This window comes from Hemiscyllium ocellatum, chromosome 45 (genome assembly GCF_020745735.1).
Source record: "Hemiscyllium ocellatum isolate sHemOce1 chromosome 45, sHemOce1.pat.X.cur, whole genome shotgun sequence".
In the NCBI taxonomy this organism is placed as follows: domain Eukaryota; kingdom Metazoa; phylum Chordata; class Chondrichthyes; order Orectolobiformes; family Hemiscylliidae; genus Hemiscyllium; species Hemiscyllium ocellatum.
This window is the reverse complement of record NC_083445.1, coordinates 19,884,909-19,908,302: the sequence shown is the minus strand read 5'-3', so window position 1 is coordinate 19,908,302 and position 23,394 is coordinate 19,884,909.

Here is a 23,394-nt window from a genome sequence, read left to right as displayed (position 1 = left end):
CTCACTGCCTCACACTGCTCTGGGACTCGGTGCCCTATCACTGCTCTGGGACTTGGTGCTCTTTCACTGCTCTGGGACTCATTGTCCTCTCACTGCTCTGGGTCTCATTGCGCATGCTCTGCTCTGGGACCCACTGCTCTCTCACTGATCTAGGACTCATGGCCCTCGCTCTGCTCTGGGACTCACTGCTCTTTCACTGCTTTGGGATTCATTTTCCTCTCACTGGTCTTGGTCTCACTGCGTACACTCTGCTCTGGGACTCACTACCCTCACACAGCTCTGGGATTCACTGCCCACACATTTCTATGGGGCTCACTGCCCTCACACTGCTATGGGAATCACTGCTCTCACACTGATCTGGTACTCACTGCTCTTTCACTGCTCTGGGACTCATTGTCCTCTCACTGCTCGGGGTCTCACTGCCTATGCTCTGCTCTGTGACTCACTGCCCTCACACAGCTCTGGAACTCATGCCCACACACTGCTCTGGGGCTCCCTACCCATACACTGCTATGGGACTCACTACCGTCGCACTGCTCTGGGACTCACTGCCCTCACACTGCTCTGACTCACTGCCCTCTCAATGCTCTGGGACTCACTACCCTCACACTGCTCTGGGACTCACTGCTCTTTCACTGCTCTGGGACACATTGTCCTCTAACTGCTCTGGGACTCGCTGCCCTCTCACTGCTTTGGGACACTGTTCTCACTCTGCTAGGGGACTCACTGACCTCACACAGCTCTGGGACTCGCTGCTCTTTCACTGCTCTGTTGACTCATTGTCCTCTCACTGGTCTGGGTCTCACTGCCCACACTCTGCTCTGGGACTCACTGCTCTTTCACTGCTCTGGGATTCATTGTCCTCTCACTGGTCTGGGTCTCGCTGCGCATGCTCTGCTCTGTGACTCACTGCCCTCACGCAGCTCTGGTACTCACTGCCCACACACTGCTCTGGGAGTGACTGCCCTCACACAGCTCTGGGACTCACTGCCCACACACTGCTCTGGGACTCACTGCCCACACACTGCAATGGGACTCACTGCCCTCTCACTGCTCTGGGATTCACTGCCCTCGCAATGCACTGGGACTCACTGCCTTCGCAATGCACTGGGACTCACTGCGCTCTCACTGATCTGGGACTCACTGCCCTCAAACCGCTCTGTGACTCACTGCTGTCACATTGCTCTGGGACTCACTGCCTTCACACTGCTCTGGGACTCACTGCCTTCACAGTGCTCTGGGACTCACTGCGCTCTCACTGCTCTGGGATGCACTGCTCTCACACTGCTATGGGTCTCACTGCCTTCACACTGCTCAGGGACTCACTGCGCTCTCACTGCTCTGAGATACACTGTTGTCACATTGCTCTGGGACTCACTGCCTTCACATTTCTCAGGGACTCACTGCGCTCTCACTGTTCTGCGACGCACTGTTCTCACACTGCTATGGGACTCACTGCCCTCACACTGCTCTGGGACTTGGTACCCTATCACTGCTCTGGGGACTCACTGCTCTTTCACTGCTCTGGGACTCATTGTCCTCTCACTGGTTTGGGACTCACTGCGCATGCTCTGCTCTGGGACTCACTGCTCTCTCACTGATCTAGGACTCATGGCCCTCACTCTGCTCTGGGACTCACTGCTCTTTCACTGCTTTGGGACTCATTTTCCTCTCACTGCTCTGGGATTCACTGCCTACACACTGCTCTGCGACTCACTGCCCTCACACTGCTATGGGACTCACTGCCCTCACACTGCACTGGGACTCACTGCTCTTTCACTGATCTGGTACTCACTGCTCTTTCACTGCTCTGGGACTCATTGTCCTCTCACTACTCGCGGTCTCACTGCCCATGCTCTGCTCTGTGACTCACTGCCCTCACAGAGCTCTGGGACTCACTGCCCTCACACAGCTCTGGAACTCACTGCCTTCACACTTCTCAGGGACTCACTGCGCTCTCACTGCTCTGCGACGCACTGTTCTCACACTGCTCTGGGACTCGGTGCCCTATCATTGCTCTGGGACTCACTGCTCTCTCACTGCTTTGAGACTCACTGCCCTCACACTGCTTTGGGACTCATTTTCCTCTCACTGCTCTGGGAGTGACTGCCCTCACACAGCTCTGGGATTCACTGTCCACACACTGCTCTGCGACTCACTGCCCACACACTGCTATGGGAATCACTGCTCTCTCACTGATCTGGTACTCACTGCTCTTTCACTGCTCTGGGACTCAATGTCCTCTCACTGCTCGGGGTCTCACTGCCCATGCTCTGCTCTGTCACTCACTGCCCTCACACAGCAATGGGACTCACTGCCCACACACTGCTCTGGGTCTCCCTACCCATACACTGCTATGGGACTCACTACCGTTGCACTGCTCTGGGACTCACTACCCTCACACTGCTCCAGGACACACTGCCCTCACGCTGCACTGGTACTCACTGCTCTCGCACTGCATTGGGACTCACTGCCCTCAAACTGCTCTGGGGCTCACTGCCCTCACAGTACTCTGGGACACACTGTTCTCTCACTGATCTGGGACTCATTGCTCTTTCACTGCTCTGGGATTCATTGCCCTCAGACTGCTCTGACTCACTGCCCTCTCATTGCTCTGGGTCTCACAGCCCTCACACTGCTCTGAGACTCTCTGCCGTCTCACAGCTCCGGGACACAATGCCCTCGCGCTGCGCTGGGACTCACTGCCCTCATATGCACTGGGACTCACTGCCCACACACTGCTCTGGGACTCACTGACCTCTCATTGTTCTGGAACTCACTGCACTTTCACTGCTCTGGGACTCACTGCTGTCGCACCGCTCCGGGACACAATGCCCTCGCGCTGCGCTGGGACTCATTGTCCTCGCACTGCACTGGGACTCACTGTCCACACACTGCTACGGGACCCAGTGCCCTCTCATTGCTCTGAGACTCACTGCACTCTCACTGCTCTGGGCCACACTGCCCTCATGCTACGCTGGCACTCACTGCTCTCGCATTGCATTGGGACTCACTGCCCTCACACTGCTCTGAGGCATGTCGCCCTCGCACTTCTCTGGGGCTCACTGACCTCACATTGCTCTGTGATTCACTGCCCTCACTCTGCTCTGGGACTCACTGCTCTGGTACTCACTGCTCTGAGACTAACTGTCCTCACACTGCTCTGACTCACTTCCCTCTCATTGCTCTGGGTCTCACAGCCCTCACACTGCTCTGAGACTCACTGCCCTCATATACACTGGGACTCACTGCCCACAGACTGCTATGGGACCCACTGCCCTCTCATTGCTCTGGGACTCACTGCACTCTCACTGCTCTGAGACTCACTGCCTACACACTGCTCTGGGACACACTGCTGTCACACTGCTCAGGGTCTCACTGCCCACACACTGCTCTGGGACACACTGCTGTCACAATGCTCTGGGACACACTGCTCTCTCACTGCTCTGGGACTCACTGCCCTCACACTTCACTGACTCACTGCCCTCTCATTACTCTCGGACTCACTGCCCTTGCACTGCTCCGGGACACAATGCCCTCGTGCTGTGTTGGGATTCACTAATCTTGCACTGCACTGGGACTCACTGTCCACACACTGCATTGGGACTCACTGCCTTCGCACTGCACTGGGACTCACTGACCTCACACTGCACTGGGACTCACTGCCCACACACTGCTATGGGACTCACTGCCCTCGCACTGCCCTGGGACTCACTACACTTTCACAGCTCTGAGGCTCACTGCCCTTACACTGCTCTGGGTCTCACTGCCCTCACATTGCTCTGGTACTCACTGCTCTCACACTGCTCTGAGACTCACTGTCCTCACACTGCTCTGACTCACTGCCCTCTCATTGCTCTGGGTCTCACAGCCCTCACACTGCTCTGAGACTCACTGCCCTCATATACACTGGGACTCACTGCCCACAGACTGCTATGGGACCCACTGCCCTCTCATTGCTCTGGGACTCACTGCACTCTCACTGCTCTGGGACTAACCCCCCTCACACTGATCTGACTCACTGCCCTCTCATTGCTCTGGGTCTCACAGCCCACACACTGCTCTGGGCCACACTGCCCTCAAGCTGTTCTGGGACTCACTGCCCACACACTGCATTGGGACTCACTGCCTTCGCACTGCACTGGGACTCACTGCCCTCACACTGTTCTGGGGCTCACTGCACTTTCACTGCTCTGACTCACGTTCCTCACATTTCTCTGGGTCTGACAGCCCTCACTCTGCTCCGGGCCACACTGCCCTCATGCTGCACTGGGACTCACTGCCCTTACACTGCTCTGGGACTCACTGCTGTCACACACTTCAGGGTCTCACTACCCTCTCACTGCGCTGGGACTCACTGCCCTCGCACTGCACTGGGACTCACTGCTGTTGCACTGTTCTGGGACTCACTGCCCACACGCTGCTCTGGACACACTGCCCACACACTGCTCTGGGACTCACTGCTCTCTCACTGCTCTGGGGCTCACTGCCCTCACACTGCTCTGGGAATCACTGCCCTCGCACTGCTCTGGGCCTCACGGTCCTCGCTCTGCTCTGCGACTCACTGCTCTCTCACTGCTTTGGGACTCATTTTCCTCACACTGCTCTGGGAGTGACTGCCCTCACACAGCTCTGGGATTCACTGTCCACACACTGCTCTGCGACTCACTGCCCACACACTGCTATGGGAATCACTGCTCTCTCACTGATCTGGTACTCACTGCTCTTTCACTGCTCTGGGACTCACTGCCCTCACACTACTCTGGGACTCGCTGCCCACACACTGCTCTGGGACTCACTGCCCTCACACTGCTCTGGGACTCACTTCCCCCTCACAATGCTCCAGGACACACTGCCCTCACGCTGTACTGGTACTCACTGCCCTCGCACTGCACTGGGACTCACTGCCCTCAAACTGCTCTGGGACTCACTGCCTTCACATTGCTCTGGGACTCGGTGCCTTTACACTGCTCAGGGACTCACTGCGCTCTCACTGCTCTGCGACACACTGTTCTCACACTGCAAAGGGACTCACTGCCTCACACTGCTCTGGGACTCGGTGCCCTATCACTGCTCTGGGACTTGGTGCTCTTTCACTGCTCTGGGACTCATTGTCCTCTCACTGCTCTGGGTCTCATTGCGCATGCTCTGCTCTGGGACCCACTGCTCTCTCACTGATCTAGGACTCATGGCCCTCGCTCTGCTCTGGGACTCACTGCTCTTTCACTGCTTTGGGATTCATTTTCCTCTCACTGGTCTTGGTCTCACTGCGTACACTCTGCTCTGGGACTCACTACCCTCACACAGCTCTGGGATTCACTGCCCACACATTTCTATGGGGCTCACTGCCCTCACACTGCTATGGGAATCACTGCTCTCACACTGATCTGGTACTCACTGCTCTTTCACTGCTCTGGGACTCATTGTCCTCTCACTGCTCGGGGTCTCACTGCCTATGCTCTGCTCTGTGACTCACTGCCCTCACACAGCTCTGGAACTCATGCCCACACACTGCTCTGGGGCTCCCTACCCATACACTGCTATGGGACTCACTACCGTCGCACTGCTCTGGGACTCACTGCCCTCACACTGCTCTGACTCACTGCCCTCTCAATGCTCTGGGACTCACTACCCTCACACTGCTCTGGGACTCACTGCTCTTTCACTGCTCTGGGACACATTGTCCTCTAACTGCTCTGGGACTCGCTGCCCTCTCACTGCTTTGGGACACTGTTCTCACTCTGCTAGGGGACTCACTGACCTCACACAGCTCTGGGACTCGCTGCTCTTTCACTGCTCTGTTGACTCATTGTCCTCTCACTGGTCTGGGTCTCACTGCCCACACTCTGCTCTGGGACTCACTGCTCTTTCACTGCTCTGGGATTCATTGTCCTCTCACTGGTCTGGGTCTCGCTGCGCATGCTCTGCTCTGTGACTCACTGCCCTCACGCAGCTCTGGTACTCACTGCCCACACACTGCTCTGGGAGTGACTGCCCTCACACAGCTCTGGGACTCACTGCCCACACACTGCTCTGGGACTCACTGCCCACACACTGCAATGGGACTCACTGCCCTCTCACTGCTCTGGGATTCACTGCCCTCGCAATGCACTGGGACTCACTGCCTTCGCAATGCACTGGGACTCACTGCGCTCTCACTGATCTGGGACTCACTGCCCTCAAACCGCTCTGTGACTCACTGCTGTCACATTGCTCTGGGACTCACTGCCTTCACACTGCTCTGGGACTCACTGCCTTCACAGTGCTCTGGGACTCACTGCGCTCTCACTGCTCTGGGATGCACTGCTCTCACACTGCTATGGGTCTCACTGCCTTCACACTGCTCAGGGACTCACTGCGCTCTCACTGCTCTGAGATACACTGTTGTCACATTGCTCTGGGACTCACTGCCTTCACATTTCTCAGGGACTCACTGCGCTCTCACTGTTCTGCGACGCACTGTTCTCACACTGCTATGGGACTCACTGCCCTCACACTGCTCTGGGACTTGGTACCCTATCACTGCTCTGGGGACTCACTGCTCTTTCACTGCTCTGGGACTCATTGTCCTCTCACTGGTTTGGGACTCACTGCGCATGCTCTGCTCTGGGACTCACTGCTCTCTCACTGATCTAGGACTCATGGCCCTCACTCTGCTCTGGGACTCACTGCTCTTTCACTGCTTTGGGACTCATTTTCCTCTCACTGCTCTGGGATTCACTGCCTACACACTGCTCTGCGACTCACTGCCCTCACACTGCTATGGGACTCACTGCCCTCACACTGCACTGGGACTCACTGCTCTTTCACTGATCTGGTACTCACTGCTCTTTCACTGCTCTGGGACTCATTGTCCTCTCACTACTCGCGGTCTCACTGCCCATGCTCTGCTCTGTGACTCACTGCCCTCACAGAGCTCTGGGACTCACTGCCCTCACACAGCTCTGGAACTCACTGCCTTCACACTTCTCAGGGACTCACTGCGCTCTCACTGCTCTGCGACGCACTGTTCTCACACTGCTCTGGGACTCGGTGCCCTATCATTGCTCTGGGACTCACTGCTCTCTCACTGCTTTGAGACTCACTGCCCTCACACTGCTTTGGGACTCATTTTCCTCTCACTGCTCTGGGAGTGACTGCCCTCACACAGCTCTGGGATTCACTGTCCACACACTGCTCTGCGACTCACTGCCCACACACTGCTATGGGAATCACTGCTCTCTCACTGATCTGGTACTCACTGCTCTTTCACTGCTCTGGGACTCAATGTCCTCTCACTGCTCGGGGTCTCACTGCCCATGCTCTGCTCTGTCACTCACTGCCCTCACACAGCAATGGGACTCACTGCCCACACACTGCTCTGGGTCTCCCTACCCATACACTGCTATGGGACTCACTACCGTTGCACTGCTCTGGGACTCACTACCCTCACACTGCTCCAGGACACACTGCCCTCACGCTGCACTGGTACTCACTGCTCTCGCACTGCATTGGGACTCACTGCCCTCAAACTGCTCTGGGGCTCACTGCCCTCACAGTACTCTGGGACACACTGTTCTCTCACTGATCTGGGACTCATTGCTCTTTCACTGCTCTGGGATTCATTGCCCTCAGACTGCTCTGACTCACTGCCCTCTCATTGCTCTGGGTCTCACAGCCCTCACACTGCTCTGAGACTCTCTGCCGTCTCACAGCTCCGGGACACAATGCCCTCGCGCTGCGCTGGGACTCACTGCCCTCATATGCACTGGGACTCACTGCCCACACACTGCTCTGGGACTCACTGACCTCTCATTGTTCTGGAACTCACTGCACTTTCACTGCTCTGGGACTCACTGCCGTCGCACCGCTCCGGGACACAATGCCCTCGCGCTGCGCTGGGACTCATTGTCCTCGCACTGCACTGGGACTCACTGTCCACACACTGCTATGGGACCCAGTGCCCTCTCATTGCTCTGAGACTCACTGCACTCTCACTGCTCTGGGCCACACTGCCCTCATGCTACGCTGGCACTCACTGCTCTCGCATTGCATTGGGACTCACTGCCCTCACACTGCTCTGAGGCATGTCGCCCTCGCACTTCTCTGGGGCTCACTGACCTCACATTGCTCTGTGATTCACTGCCCTCACTCTGCTCTGGGACTCACTGCTCTGGTACTCACTGCTCTGAGACTAACTGTCCTCACACTGCTCTGACTCACTTCCCTCTCATTGCTCTGGGTCTCACAGCCCTCACACTGCTCTGAGACTCACTGCCCTCATATACACTGGGACTCACTGCCCACAGACTGCTATGGGACCCACTGCCCTCTCATTGCTCTGGGACTCACTGCACTCTCACTGCTCTGAGACTCACTGCCTACACACTGCTCTGGGACACACTGCTGTCACACTGCTCAGGGTCTCACTGCCCACACACTGCTCTGGGACACACTGCTGTCACAATGCTCTGGGACACACTGCTCTCTCACTGCTCTGGGACTCACTGCCCTCACACTTCACTGACTCACTGCCCTCTCATTACTCTCGGACTCACTGCCCTTGCACTGCTCCGGGACACAATGCCCTCGTGCTGTGTTGGGATTCACTAATCTTGCACTGCACTGGGACTCACTGTCCACACACTGCATTGGGACTCACTGCCTTCGCACTGCACTGGGACTCACTGACCTCGCACTGCACTGGGACTCACTGCCCACACACTGCTATGGGACTCACTGCCCTCGCACTGCCCTGGGACTCACTACACTTTCACAGCTCTGAGGCTCACTGCCCTTACACTGCTCTGGGTCTCACTGCCCTCACATTGCTCTGGTACTCACTGCTCTCACACTGCTCTGAGACTCACTGTCCTCACATTGCTCTGACTCACTGCCCTGACTCACTGCCCTCTCATTGCTCTGGGTCTCACAGCCCTCACACTGCTCTGAGACTCACTGCCCTCATATACACTGGGACTCACTGCCCACAGACTGCTATGGGACCCACTGCCCTCTCATTGCTCTGGGACTCACTGCACTCTCACTGCTCTGGGACTAACCCCCCTCACACTGATCTGACTCACTGCCCTCTCATTGCTCTGGGTCTCACAGCCCACACACTGCTCTGGGCCACACTGCCCTCAAGCTGTTCTGGGACTCACTGCCCACACACTGCATTGGGACTCACTGCCTTCGCACTGCACTGGGACTCACTGCCCTCACACTGTTCTGGGGCTCACTGCACTTTCACTGCTCTGACTCACGTTCCTCACATTTCTCTGGGTCTGACAGCCCTCACTCTGCTCCGGGCCACACTGCCCTCATGCTGCACTGGGACTCACTGCCCTTACACTGCTCTGGGACTCACTGCTGTCACACACTTCAGGGTCTCACTACCCTCTCACTGCGCTGGGACTCACTGCCCTCGCACTGCACTGGGACTCACTGCTGTTGCACTGTTCTGGGACTCACTGCCCACACGCTGCTCTGGACACACTGCCCACACACTGCTCTGGGACTCACTGCTCTCTCACTGCTCTGGGGCTCACTGCCCTCACACTGCTCTGGGAATCACTGCCCTCGCACTGCTCTGGGCCTCACGGTCCTCGCTCTGCTCTGCGACTCACTGCTCTCTCACTGCTTTGGGACTCATTTTCCTCACACTGCTCTGGGAGTGACTGCCCTCACACAGCTCTGGGATTCACTGTCCACACACTGCTCTGCGACTCACTGCCCACACACTGCTATGGGAATCACTGCTCTCTCACTGATCTGGTACTCACTGCTCTTTCACTGCTCTGGGACTCATTGTCCTCTCACTGCTCAGGGTCTCACTGCCCATACACTGCTATGGGACTCACTACCGTCGCACTGCTCTGGGACTCTCTACGCTCACACTGCTCCAGGACACACTGCCCTCACGCTGTACTGGTACTCACTGCCCTCGCACTGCACTGGGACTCACTGCCCTCAAACTGCTCTGGGGCTCACTACCCTCACAGTACTCTGGGACACACTGTTCTCTCACTGATCTGGGACTCACTGCTCTTTCACTGCTCTGGGATTCATTGCCCTCAGACTGCTCTGACTCACTGCCCTCTCATTGCTCTGGGTCTCACAGCCCTCACACTGCTCTGAGACTCGCTGCCGTCTCACAGCTCCGGGACACAATGCCCTCGCGCTGCGCTGGGACTCATTGACCTCAAACTGCACTGGGACTCACTGCCCACACACTGCTCCGGGACTCACTGACCTCTCATTGCTCTGGAACTCACTGAACTCTCACTGCTCTGGGACTCACTGCCGTCGCACCGCTCCGGGACACAATGCCCTCGCGCTGCCCTGGGACTCATTGTCCTCGCACTGCACTGGGACTCACTGTCCACACACTGCTATGGGACCCAGTGCCCTCTCATTGCTCTGGGACTCACTGCACTCTCACTGCTCTGGGCCACACTGCCCTCATGCTACGCTGGCACTCACTGCCATCGCATTGCATTGGGACTCACTGCCCTCACACTGCTCTGAGGCATGCCGCCCTCGCATTTCTCTGGGGCTCACTGACCTCACATTGCTCTGTGATTCACTGCCCTCACTCTGCTCTGGGACTCACTGCTCTCTCACTGCTCTGGGACTCACTGCTCTCACACTGCTCTGAGACTAACTGTCCTCACACTGCTCTGACTCACTTCCCTCTCATTGCTCTGGGTCTCACAGCCCTCACGCTGCTCTGAGACTCACTGCCCTCATATACACTGGGACGCACTGCCCACAGACTGCTATGGGACCTACTGCCCTCTCATTGCTCTGGGACTCACTGCACTCTCACTGTTCTGAGACTCACTGCCTACACACTGCTCTGACACTCACTGCTGTCACACTGCTCAGGGTCTCACTGCCCACACACTGCTCTGGGACACACTGCTGTCACACTGCTCTGGGACACATTGCTCTCTCACTGCTCTGGGACTCACTGTCCTCACACTTCACTGACTCACTGCCCTCTCATTACTCTCGGACTCACTGCCCTCGCACTGCTCCGGGACACAATGCCCTGGTGCTGCATTGGGATTCACTAACCTCGCACTGCACTGGGACTCACTGCCCTCACACTGCATTGGGACTCACTGCCTTCGCACTGCACTGGGACTCACTGATCTCGCACTGCACTGGGACTCACTGCCCACACACTGCTATGGGACTCACTGCCCTCGCATTGCCCTGGGACTCACTACACTTTCACAGCTCTGAGGCTCACTGCCCTCACACTGCTCTGACTCACTGCCCTCACATTGCTCTGGGACTCACTGCTCTCACTCTACTCCGGGCCACACTGCCCTCATGCTGCGCTGGGACTCACTGCCCTCACATTGCTCTGGGACTCACTGCTCTCACACTGCTCTGAGACTCACTGTCCTCACACTGCTCTAACTCACTGCACTCTCACTGCTCTGAGACTCACTGCCTACACACTGCTCTGACACTCACTGCTGTCACACTGCTCAGGGTCTCTCTGCCCACACACTGCTCTGGGACTCACTGCCCACACACTGCATTGGGACTCACTGCCTTCGCACTACACTGGGACTCACTGCCCTCACACTGTTCTGGGGCTCACTGCACTTTCACTGCTCTGGGGCTCACAGCCCTCACACTGCTCTGACTCACGTTCCTCACATTGCTCTGGGTCTCACTGCCCTCACTCTGCTCTGGGCCACACTGCCCTCATGCTGCACTGGGACTCACTGCCCTTACACTGCTCTGGGACTCACTGCTGTCACACACTTCAGGGTCTCACTACCCTCTCACTGCGCTGGGACTCACTGCCCTCGCACTGCACTGGGACTCACTACCCTCACACTGCTCTGGGACTCACTGCCCACGCACTGCTCTGGACACACTGCCCACACACTGCTCTGGGACTCACTGCTCTCTCACTGCTCTGGGGCTCACTGCCCTCTCACTGCTTTGGGACTCACTGCCCTCACACTGCTCTGGGAATCACTGCTCTCGCACTGCTCTGGTGCTCACTGGTCTTTCACTGCTCTGGGACTCATTGTCCTCTCGTTGCTCGCGGTCTCACTGCCCATGCTCTGCTCTGGAACTCACTGTCCTCTCACTGCACTGGGACTCACTCCCCTCTCACTGCTCTGGGACTCACTACCCTCATGCTGCGCTGAGACTCACTGTCCTCACATTGATCTGGGACACACTATTCTCACACTGCTCTGGGACTCGCTGCCCTCTCACTGCTCTGGGACTCACTGTCCACGCACTGCTATGGGACTCACTACCCTCGCATTTCTCTGGGATTCACTGCACTTTCACAGCTCTGGGGCTCCCTGCCCTCACACTGCTCTGCGACTCACTGCCCTCACACTGCTCTGACTCACTGCCCTCTCATTGCTCTGGGACTCACTGCCCTCAAACTGCTCTGGGACTCACTGCCCACACACTGCTCTGGGGCTCACCGCCCGCACACCGCACTCACGCACTGCCGTCGCACTGATCTGGGACTCACTGCTTTCACACAGCTCAGGGTCTCACTGCCCTCGCTGGGACTCACTTCCCTCGCACTGCTCTGAGACTCACTGCCCTTGCACTGCTCTGAGACTCAGTGCTGTCACACTGTTCAGGATCTCACTACCGCCGCTGGGACTCACTGCCCTCACACTGCACTGGGACACACTGCCCTCACCCTGCTCTGGGACTCACTGCCCACGCACTGCTCTGGGACACACAGCTGTCACACGGCTCTGGGACTCACTGCTCTCTCACTGCTCTGGGGCTCACTGCCATCTCACTGCTTTTGGAATCACTGCCCTCACACTGCTCTGGCACTCACAGTCCTCGCTCTGCTCTGGTACTCACAGCTCTCTCACTGCTCTGGGACTCATTGTCCTCTCATGCTCGCAGTCTCACTGCCCATGCTCTGCTCTGGAACTGACTGCCCTCACACAGCTCTGGGACTCACTGCCCTCACACTGCACTGGGACTCACTGCCCTCACACTGCTCTGGGACACGTTGTTCTCACACTGCTATGGGAATCACTGCCCTCCCACTGCTCTGGGACTCACTGCCCTTTCACTGCTCGGGAATCACGACCCTTGCTCTGCTCTGGCATTCACTGCTCTCTCACTGATCTGGGACTCATTGCTCTTTCACTGCTCTGGGACTCATTGTCCTCTCATTGCTCTGGGTCTCACTGTCCTCACACTGCTCTGGGACTCACTGCCCTCGCACCGTTCCAGGACATAATGCCCTCGTGCTGTGCTGGGACTCACTGCCTTCACATTGCTCTGGGACTCACTGCACTCTCACTGCTCTGGGACTCACTGCCCTCACACTGCTCCAGGCTTCACTGCCCTCGCACTGCATTGGGACTCACTGCCCACGCACTGCTCTGGGGCTCACTCGCCTCACATTACTCTGTGACTCACAGCTCTCTCACAGCTCTGGGACTCACTACTGTCACACTGCTCAGGGTTTCACTACCCTCACGCTGTGCTGGGACCCACTGCCTTCACACTGCTCTGGGACCCGCTGCCCTCTCACTGATCTGGGACTCACTGCTCTTTCACTGCTCTGGGACTCACTGCCCACATATTGCCCTGGGACTCACTGCTCTCACGCTGCTCTGGGAGTTGCTGCCGTCACACTGCTCTGGGACTCACTGTCCACACATTGTCCTGGGACTCACTGCCCTCACCATGCTCTGGGACTCACTGCCCACACACTGCTCTGGGACACACTGCTGTCGCTCTGCTCTTGGACTCACTGTCCTCTCACTGCACTGGGACTCACTGCCTTCACACTACTCAGGGATTCACTGCCCTCACACTGCTCTGGAGAATGTGCAAACTCCACACAGTCAGTCACCTGAGTCAGAAATTGAGCCCGGGTCTCAGGCGCTGTGAGGCAGCAGTGCTAACCACTGTGCAACAGTGCCACATATTGCTCTGGTCCTCACTGCCCTCACACTGCTCTGGGACTCACTGCCCTCACACTGCCCTGGGACTCACTGCCCACACACTGCTCTGGGACTCACTGCCCTCACACTGCTCTGGGACTCACTGCCCACACACTGCTCTGGGACTCACTGCCCTCACACTGCTCTGGGACTCACTGCCCTCACACTGCTCTGGGACTCACTGCCCACACACTGCTCTGGGACTCACTGCTGTCGCTCTGCTCTTGGACTCACTGCTCTGTCACTGCACTGGGACTCAATGCCTTCACACTATTCAGGGACTCACTGCTGTCACATTGCTCAGGGTCTCACTACCCTCAAGCTGCGCTGGGACTCACTGCCCTCACACTGCTCTGTGGCACACTGCCCACACATTTCTCTGGGACACACTGAAGTCATACTGCTCTGGTTCACACTGCAGTCACACTGCTCTGGGACTCACTGCTCTCCCTGCTTTGGGAATCACTGCCCTCACACTGCTCTGACTGACTGCTCTCACATTGCTCTGGGTCTCACTGCCCTCACACTGCTCCGGGCCACACTGCCCTCATGCTGCGCTGGGACTCACTGCCCTCGCACTGCAATGGGACTCACTGCCCTCACACTGCTCTGGGACATGCTGCCCTCACGCTGCAGTGAGACTGACAACCCACACACTGCTCTGGGATTCACTGCCTTCGCATTGCTCTGGGACTCACTGCACTTTCACTAATCTGGGCCTCACTGTCCTCATAATGCTCTGACTCACTGCCCTCTCATTGCTCTGGGACTCACTGCCCTCATGCTGCGTTGGGGCTCACTGGCCTCATGCTACGCTGGCACTCACTGCCCTCGCACTGCATTGGGACTCACTGCCCTCACACTGCTCTGGGACATGCTACCCTCACACTGCTCTGGGGCTCACTGGCCTCACATTGCTCCGGGACTCACTGCCCATGCACTGCTCTGGGGCACACTGCTGTCACACTGCTCTGGGACTCACTGCTCTCTCACTGCGCTGGGAATCACTGGCCTCACTGCTCCGTGACTCACTGCTCTCACATTGCTCTGGGACTCACTGCCCTCACACTGCTCTGGGACTCACTGCTCTCACACGGCTCTGCGACTTGCTGCCCTCAAACTGCTCTGGGACTCACTGCCCGCACACTGCTCTGGGACTCACTGCTCTCTCACTGCACTGGGACTCACTGCCCTCTCACTGCGCTGGGACTCACTGCCCTCATACTGCGCTGGGACTCACTACCCGCACACTGCACTGGGACTCACTGCCCTCATACTGCTCTGGGACGCACTGTTCTCACATTGCTATGGGACTCACTGCCCTCACCCCGCTCTGGGACTCACTGCCCACACACTGCTCTGGGAAACACTGCTGTCACACTGCTCTGGGACTCACTGCTCTCTCACTGCTTTGGGAATCTCTGCCCTCACACTACTCTGGGAATCACTGCCCTCGCACTGCTCTGGGACTCACGGTCCTCGCTCTGCTCTGGGACTCACTGCTCTCTCACTGATCTGGTGCTCACTGCTCTTTCACTGCTCTGGGACTCATTGTCCTCTCACTGCTTGCGTTCTCACTGCCCATGCTCTGCTCTGGAACTCACTGCCCTACACTGCTCTGGGGCTCCCAACCCAAACACTGCTATGGGACTCACTAACGTCGCACTACTCTGGGACTCACTGCCGTCACACTGCTCTGGGACTCAATGCCCTCACACTGCTCTGGGACTCACTGCCCTCATTCTGCTCTGGGACTCTCTGCCCTCACACTGCTCTGGGACTCACTGCTCTCTCACTGCTCTGGGGCTCACTGCTGTTTCACTGTTTTTGGAATCACTGCCCTCACCCTGCTCTGGGACTCACTGCCCACACACTGCTCTGGGAAACACTGCTGTCACACTGCTCTGGGACTCACTGCTCTCTCACTGCTTTGGGAATCTCTGCCCTCACACTGCTCTGGGACTCACTGCCTCACACTGCTCTGGGACTCATTGTTGTCACACTGCTCTGGGACTCACTGCCCTCACACTGCTCTGGGACACACTGTCCTCACACTGCTATGGGACTCACTGCCCTCACCCTGCTCTGGGACTCACTGCCCACACACTGCTTTGGGAAACACTGCTGTCACACTGCTCTGGGACTCACTGCTCTCTCACTGCTTTGGGAATCCCTGCCCTCACACTACTCTGGGAATCACTGCCCTCGCACTGCTCTGGGACTCACGGTCCTCGCTCTGCACTGGGACTCACTGCTCTCTCACTGATCTGGTGCTCACTGCTCTTTCACTGCTCTGGGACTCATTGTCCTCTCACTGCTTGCGTTCTCACTGCCCATGCTCTGCTCTGGAACTCACTGCCCTCACACTGCTCTGTGGCTCCCTGCCCAAACACTGCTATGGGACTCACTAACGTCGCACTACTCTGGGACTCACTGCCGTCACACTGCTCTGGGACTCACTGCCCTCACACTGCTCTGGGACTCACTGCTCTCTCACTGCTCTGGAGCTCACTGCTGTTTCACTGTTTTTGGAATCACTGCCCACACACTGCTCTGACTCACTGTCCTCACACTGCTCTGGGACTCACTGCCTCACACTGCTCTGGGACTCATTGTTGTCACACTGCTCTGGGACTCACTGCCCTCACACTGCTCTGGGACACACTGTCCTCACACTGCTATGGGACTCACTGCCCTCACCCTGCTCTGGGACTCACTGCCCACACACTGCTCTGGGAAGCACTGCTGTCACACTGATCTGGTACTCACTGCTCTTTCACTGCTCTGGGACTCATTGTCCTCTCACTGCTTGTGGTCTCACTGCCCATACTCTGCTCTGGGACTCACTGCCCTCACACTGCTCTGGGACACACTGTTCTCACACTGCTATGGGACTCACTGCCCTCACCCTGCTCTGGGACTCACTGCCCACACACTGCTCTGGGAAACACTGCTGTCACACTGATCTGGTACTCACTGCTCTTTCACTGCTCTGGGACTCATTGTCCTCTCACTGCTTGTGGTCTCACTGCCCATGCTCTGCTCTGGAACTCACTGCCCTCACACAGCTCTGGGACTCACTGCCCACACACTGCTCCGGGACACACTGCCCTCGTGCTGCGCTGGTACTCACTGCCCTCGCACTGCAGTGGGACTCACTGCCCTCACATTGCTCTGGGACACACTGTTCTCACAGTGCTACGGGACTCATTGCCCTCGCACTGCTCTGACTCACTGCCCTCGCACTGCTTGGGGCATGCTGCCCATGCGCTGCTCTGAGGCTCACTGCACGCTCACTACTCTGGGACTCACTCCCCTCACACTGCACTGACTCACTGCCCTCACATTGCTCTGGGTCACACTGCCCTCACACCGTTCCGGGCCACACTGCCCTCATGCTGCGCTGGGACTCACTGCCCTCGCACTGCAATGGGACTCACTGCCCTCGCACTGCTCTGAGACATGCTGCCCTCACACTGCACTGAGACTGGGAACCCACATACTGCTCTGGGATTCACTGCCCTCGCATTGCTCTGGGACTCACTGCACTTTCACTGCTCTGGGCCTCACTGCCCTCATAATGCTCTAACTCACTGCCCTCTCATTGCTCTGGGACTCACTGCCCTCACACTGCTCTGGGACTTGCTGCCCTCACACTGCTCTGGGACTTGCTGCCCTCACACTGCTCTGGGACTCACTGCCCATACACTGCTCTGGGACTCACTGCTTGTCACACTGCTCTGGGACTCACTGCTCTCTCACTGCTCTGGGGCTCACTGCTGTTTCACTGCTTTTGGAATCACCGCCCTCACACTGCTCTGGGACCCACTGTCCTCGCTCTGCTCAGGGACTCACTGCTTTCTCACTGCGCTGGGGCCCACTGCCCTCTCACTGCGCCGGGACTCACTGCCCGCACACTGCACTGGGACTCACTGCCCTCATACAGCTCTGGGACACACTGTTCTCACACTGCTATGGGACTCACTGCACTCACCCTGCTCTCGGACTCACTGCCCACACACTGCTCTGGGAAACACTGCTGTCACACTGCTCTGGGACTCACTGCTCTCTCACTGATCTGGTACTCACTGCTCTTTCACTGCTCTGGGACTCATTGTCCTCTCACTGCTAGCGGTCTCACTGCCCATGCTCTGCTCTGGAACTCACTGCCCTCACACAGCTCGGGACTCACTGCCCACACACTGCTCCGGGACACACTGCCCTCGCGCTGCGCTGGTACTCACTGCCCTCGCACTGCAGTGGGACTCACTGCCCTCACATTGCTCTGGGACACACTGTTCTCACAGTGCTACGGGACTCACTGCCCTCGCACTGCTCTGGGACTCACTGCTCTCGCACCATGCCAGGACACAATGCCCTCTCATTGCAATGGGACTCACTGCCTTCGCACTGCTCTGAGACATGCTGCCCTAACACTGCACTGAGACTGAGAACCCACATACTGCTCTGGGATTCACGGCCCTCGCATTGCTCTGGGACTCACTACACTTTCACTGCTCTGGGCCTCACTGCCCTCATAATGCTCTAACTCACTGCCCTCACACTGCTCTGGGACTTGCTGCCCTCACACTGCTCTGGGACTCACTGCCCATACACTGCTCTGGGACTCACTGCTTGTCACACTGCTCTGGGACTCACTGCTGTCTCACTGCTCTGGGGCTCACTGCTGTTTCACTGCTTTTGGTATCACTGCCCTCACACTGCTCTGGGACTCACTGTCCTCGCTCTGCTCAGGAACTCACTGCTCTCTCACTGCGCTGGGACCCACTGCCCTCATACAGCTCTGGGACACACTGTTCTCACACTGCTATGGGACTCACTGCCCTCACCCTGCTCTCGGACTCACTGCCCACACACTGCTCTGGGAAACACTGCTGTCACACTGCCCTGGGACTCACTGCCCTCATACAGCTCTGGGACACACTGCTCTCACACTGCTATGGGACTCACTGCCCTCACCCTGCTCTCGGACTCACTGCCCACACACTGCTCTGGGAAACACTGCTGTCACACTGCCCTGGGACTCACTGCTCTCTCACTGATCTGGTACTCACTGTTCTTTCACTGCTCTGGGACTCATTGTCCTCTCACTGCTCGCGGTCTCACTGCCCATGCTCTGCTCTGGAACTCACTGCCCTCACACAGCTCGGGACTCACTGCCCACACACTGCTCCGGGACACACTGCCCTCGCGCTGCGCTGGTACTCACTGCCCTCGCACTGCAGTGGGACTCACTGCCCTCACATTGCTCTGGGACACACTGTTCTCACAGTGCTACGGGACTCACTGCCCTCGCACTGCTCTGGGACTCACTGCTCTCGCACCGTGCCAGGACACAATGCCCTCGCACTGCGCTGGGACTCACTGCCCTCGCACTGCTCTGGGACTCACTGCTCTCGCACCATGCCAGGACACAATGCCCTCTCATTGCAATGGGACTCACTGCCCTCGCACTGCTCTGAGACATGCTGCCCTAACACTGCACTGAGACTGAGAACCCACATACTGCTCTGGGATTCACGGCCCTCGCATTGCTCTGGGACTCACTACACTTTCACTGCTCTGGGCCTCACTGCCCTCATAATGCTCTAACTCACTGCCCTCACACTGCTCTGGGACTTGCTGCCCTCACACTGCTCTGGGACTCACTGCCCATACACTGCTCTGGGACTCACTGCTTGTCACACTGCTCTGGGACTCACTGCTGTCTCACTGCTCTGGGGCTCACTGCTGTTTCACTGCTTTTGGTATCACTGCCCTCACACTGCTCTGGGACTCACTGTCCTCGCTCTGCTCAGGAACTCACTGCTCTCTCACTGCGCTGGGACCCACTGCCCTCATACAGCTCTGGGACACACTGTTCTCACACTGCTATGGGACTCACTGCCCTCACCCTGCTCTCGGACTCACTGCCCACACACTGCTCTGGGAAACACTGCTGTCACACTGCCCTGGGACTCACTGCCCTCATACAGCTCTGGGACACACTGCTCTCACACTGCTATGGGACTCACTGCCCTCACCCTGCTCTCGGACTCACTGCCCACACACTGCTCTGGGAAACACTGCTGTCACACTGCCCTGGGACTCACTGCTCTCTCACTGATCTGGTACTCACTGTTCTTTCACTGCTCTGGGACTCATTGTCCTCTCACTGCTCGCGGTCTCACTGCCCATGCTCTGCTCTGGAACTCACTGCCCTCACACAGCTCGGGACTCACTGCCCACACACTGCTCCGGGACACACTGCCCTCGCGCTGCGCTGGTACTCACTGCCCTCGCACTGCAGTGGGACTCACTGCCCTCACATTGCTCTGGGACACACTGTTCTCACAGTGCTACGGGACTCACTGCCCTCGCACTGCTCTGGGACTCACTGCTCTCGCACCGTGCCAGGACACAATGCCCTCGCACTGCGCTGGGACTCACTGCCTTCACATTGCTCTGGGACTCACTGCCCTCACACACTGCTCTGGGACCTGCTGCCCTCTCACTGATCTGGGACACACTGCTCTCTCACTGCTCTGGGACTCACTGCCCACATATTGCTCTGGGACTCACTGCTCACATATTGCTCTGGGACTCACTGCCCTCACACAGTGCTCTGGGGCCAGCTGCCCTCTCATTGATCTGGGACTCACTGCTCTTTCACTGCTCTGGGACTCACTGTCCTCACAATGCTCTGTGACTCACTGCCTCACACTGCTCTGGGACTTGCTGCCCTCGCACTGCTCTGGGACTCACTGCCCTCGCATTGCTCTGGGACTCACTGCACTTTCACTGCTCTGGGCCTCACTGCCCTCATAATGCTCTGACTCATTGCCCTCTCATTGCTCTGGGACTCACTGCCCACACACTGCTCTGGGATTCACTGCCCTCACCAAGCTCTGGGACTCACTGCCCTCACACTGTTCTGGGACTCACTGCCCACACACTACTCTGGGACTCACTGCCCTCACACTGCTCTGGGACTCACTGCCTCACACTGCTCTAGTCCTCACTGCTCTCACACTGCTCTGGGACTTGCTGCCCTCACACTGCTCTGGGGCTCACTGCCCTCACACTGCTCTGGGACTCACTGCCCTCACCATGCTCTGGGACACACTGCCCACACACTGCTCTGGGACTTGCTGCCCTCACTCTGCTCTGGGACTCACTGCCCTCACACTGCTCTGGGACTCACTGCCCTCACCATGCTCTGGGACACACTGCCCACACACTGCTCTGGGACTCACTGCCCTCACACTGCTCTGGGACTCACTGCCCTCACACTGCTCTGAGACTCACTGCCTCACACTGCTCTAGTCCTCACTGCTCTCACCATGCTCTGGGACTCACTGCCCACACACTGCTCTGGGACTCACTGCCCTCACACTGCTCTGGGACTCACTGCCCTCACACTGCTCTGGGACTCACTGCCCACACACTGCTCTGGGACACACTGCTGTCGCTCGGCTCTTGAACTCACTGCTCTCTCACTGCACTAGGACTCACTGCCTTCACACTACTCAGGGACTCACTGCTGTCACACTGCTCAGGGTCTCACTACCCTCACACTGCACTGGAACTCACTGCCATCGCATTACTCTGGGCCTCACAGCCCTCACACTGCTCTGACTCACTGCCCTCACACTGCTCTGGGACTCACTGCCCTCACACTGCTCTGGGACTCACTGCCTCACACTGCTCTGGTCCTCACTGCTCTCACACTGTTCTGGGACTTGCTGCCCTCACTCTGCTCTGGGACTCACTGCCCTCACACTGCTCTGGGACTCACTGCTCTCACACTGCTCTGGGACTCACTGCCCACACACTGCTCTGGGACTCACTGCCCTCACACTGCTCTGGGACTCACTGCCCTCACACTGCTCTGGGACTCACTGCCTCACACTGCTCTAGTCCTCACTGCTCTCACCATGCTCTGGGACTCACTGCCCACACACTGCTCTGGGACTCACTGCCCACACACTGCTCTGGGACTCACTGCCCTCTCACTGCACTGGGAATCATTGCCCTCATACTGCTCTGGGACACACTGTACTCACACTGCTCTGGGACACACTGCTCTCACTGATCTGGGACACACTGCTCTCTCACTGCTCTGGGGCTCACTGCTGTTTCACTGCTTTTGGAATCACTGCCCTCACACTGCTCTGGGACTCACTGTCCTCGCTCTGCACTGGGACTCACTGCTCTCTCATTGATCTGGTACTCATTGCTCTTTCAATGCTCTGGGACTCATTGTCCTCTCACTGCTCGGGTAATCACTGCTCATGCTCTGCTGTGGAACTCACTGCCATCACAGAGCTCTGGGGCTCACTGCCCTCATACAGCTCTGTGACTCACTGCCCACACACTGCTTTGGTGGTCCCGGCCCACACACTGCTATGGGACTCAGTAGTGTCGCACTGCTCTGGGACTCACTGCCGTCACACTGCTCTGGGACATGCTGACCTCACACTGCTCTGGGACTCACTGCCCTCACTTTGCTCTGGGACTCACTGCCCTCACACTGCTCTGGGACATGCCGCCCTCGCACTGCTCTGGGACATGCTGCTCTCTCACTGCTCTGGGACTCACTGCCCTCACACTGCTCTGGGACTCATTGCTGTCACACTGCTCAGGGTCCCACTACACTCGCGCTGCGCTGGGACTCACTGCCTTCTCACTGCGCTGGGACTCACTGCCTTCACACTGCTCTGGGACTCACTGCTGTCACACTGCTCTTGGACTCACAGCCCTCACACACTGCTCTGGGACCCGCTGCCCTCTCACTGATCTGCTACTCACTGCTCTCTCACTGCACTGGGACTCACTGCCCACATACTGCTCTGGGACTCACTGCTGTCACACTGCTCTTGGACTCACAGCCCTCACACACTGCTCTGGGACCCTCTGCCCTCGCACTGATCTGCGACTCACTGCTCTCTCACTGCGCTGGGACTCACTGCCCACATATTGCTCTGGGACTCACTGCCCTCACACAGTGCTCTGAGACCCACTGCCCTCTCACTGATCTGGGACTCACTGCTCTTTCACTGGTCTTGGACTCACTGTCCACACAATGCTCTGGGACTCACTGCCCACACACTGCTCTGGGAGTGCTGTCGCTCTGCTCTTGGACACTGTCACTGCACTGGGACTCAATGCCTTCACTCTACTCAGGGATTCAGTGCTGTCACATTGCTCAGGGTCTCACTACCCTCATGCTGCGCTGGGACACACTGCCCTCACACGGCTCTGTGGCACACTGCCCACACATTGCTCTGGGACTTGCTGCCCTCACACGGCTCTGTGGCGCACTGCCCACACACTGCTCTGGGCACACTGCAGTCACACTGCTCTTGGACTCACTGCTCTCACACTGCTTTGGGAATCACTATGCACACACTGTTCTGACTCACTGCTCTCACATTGCTCT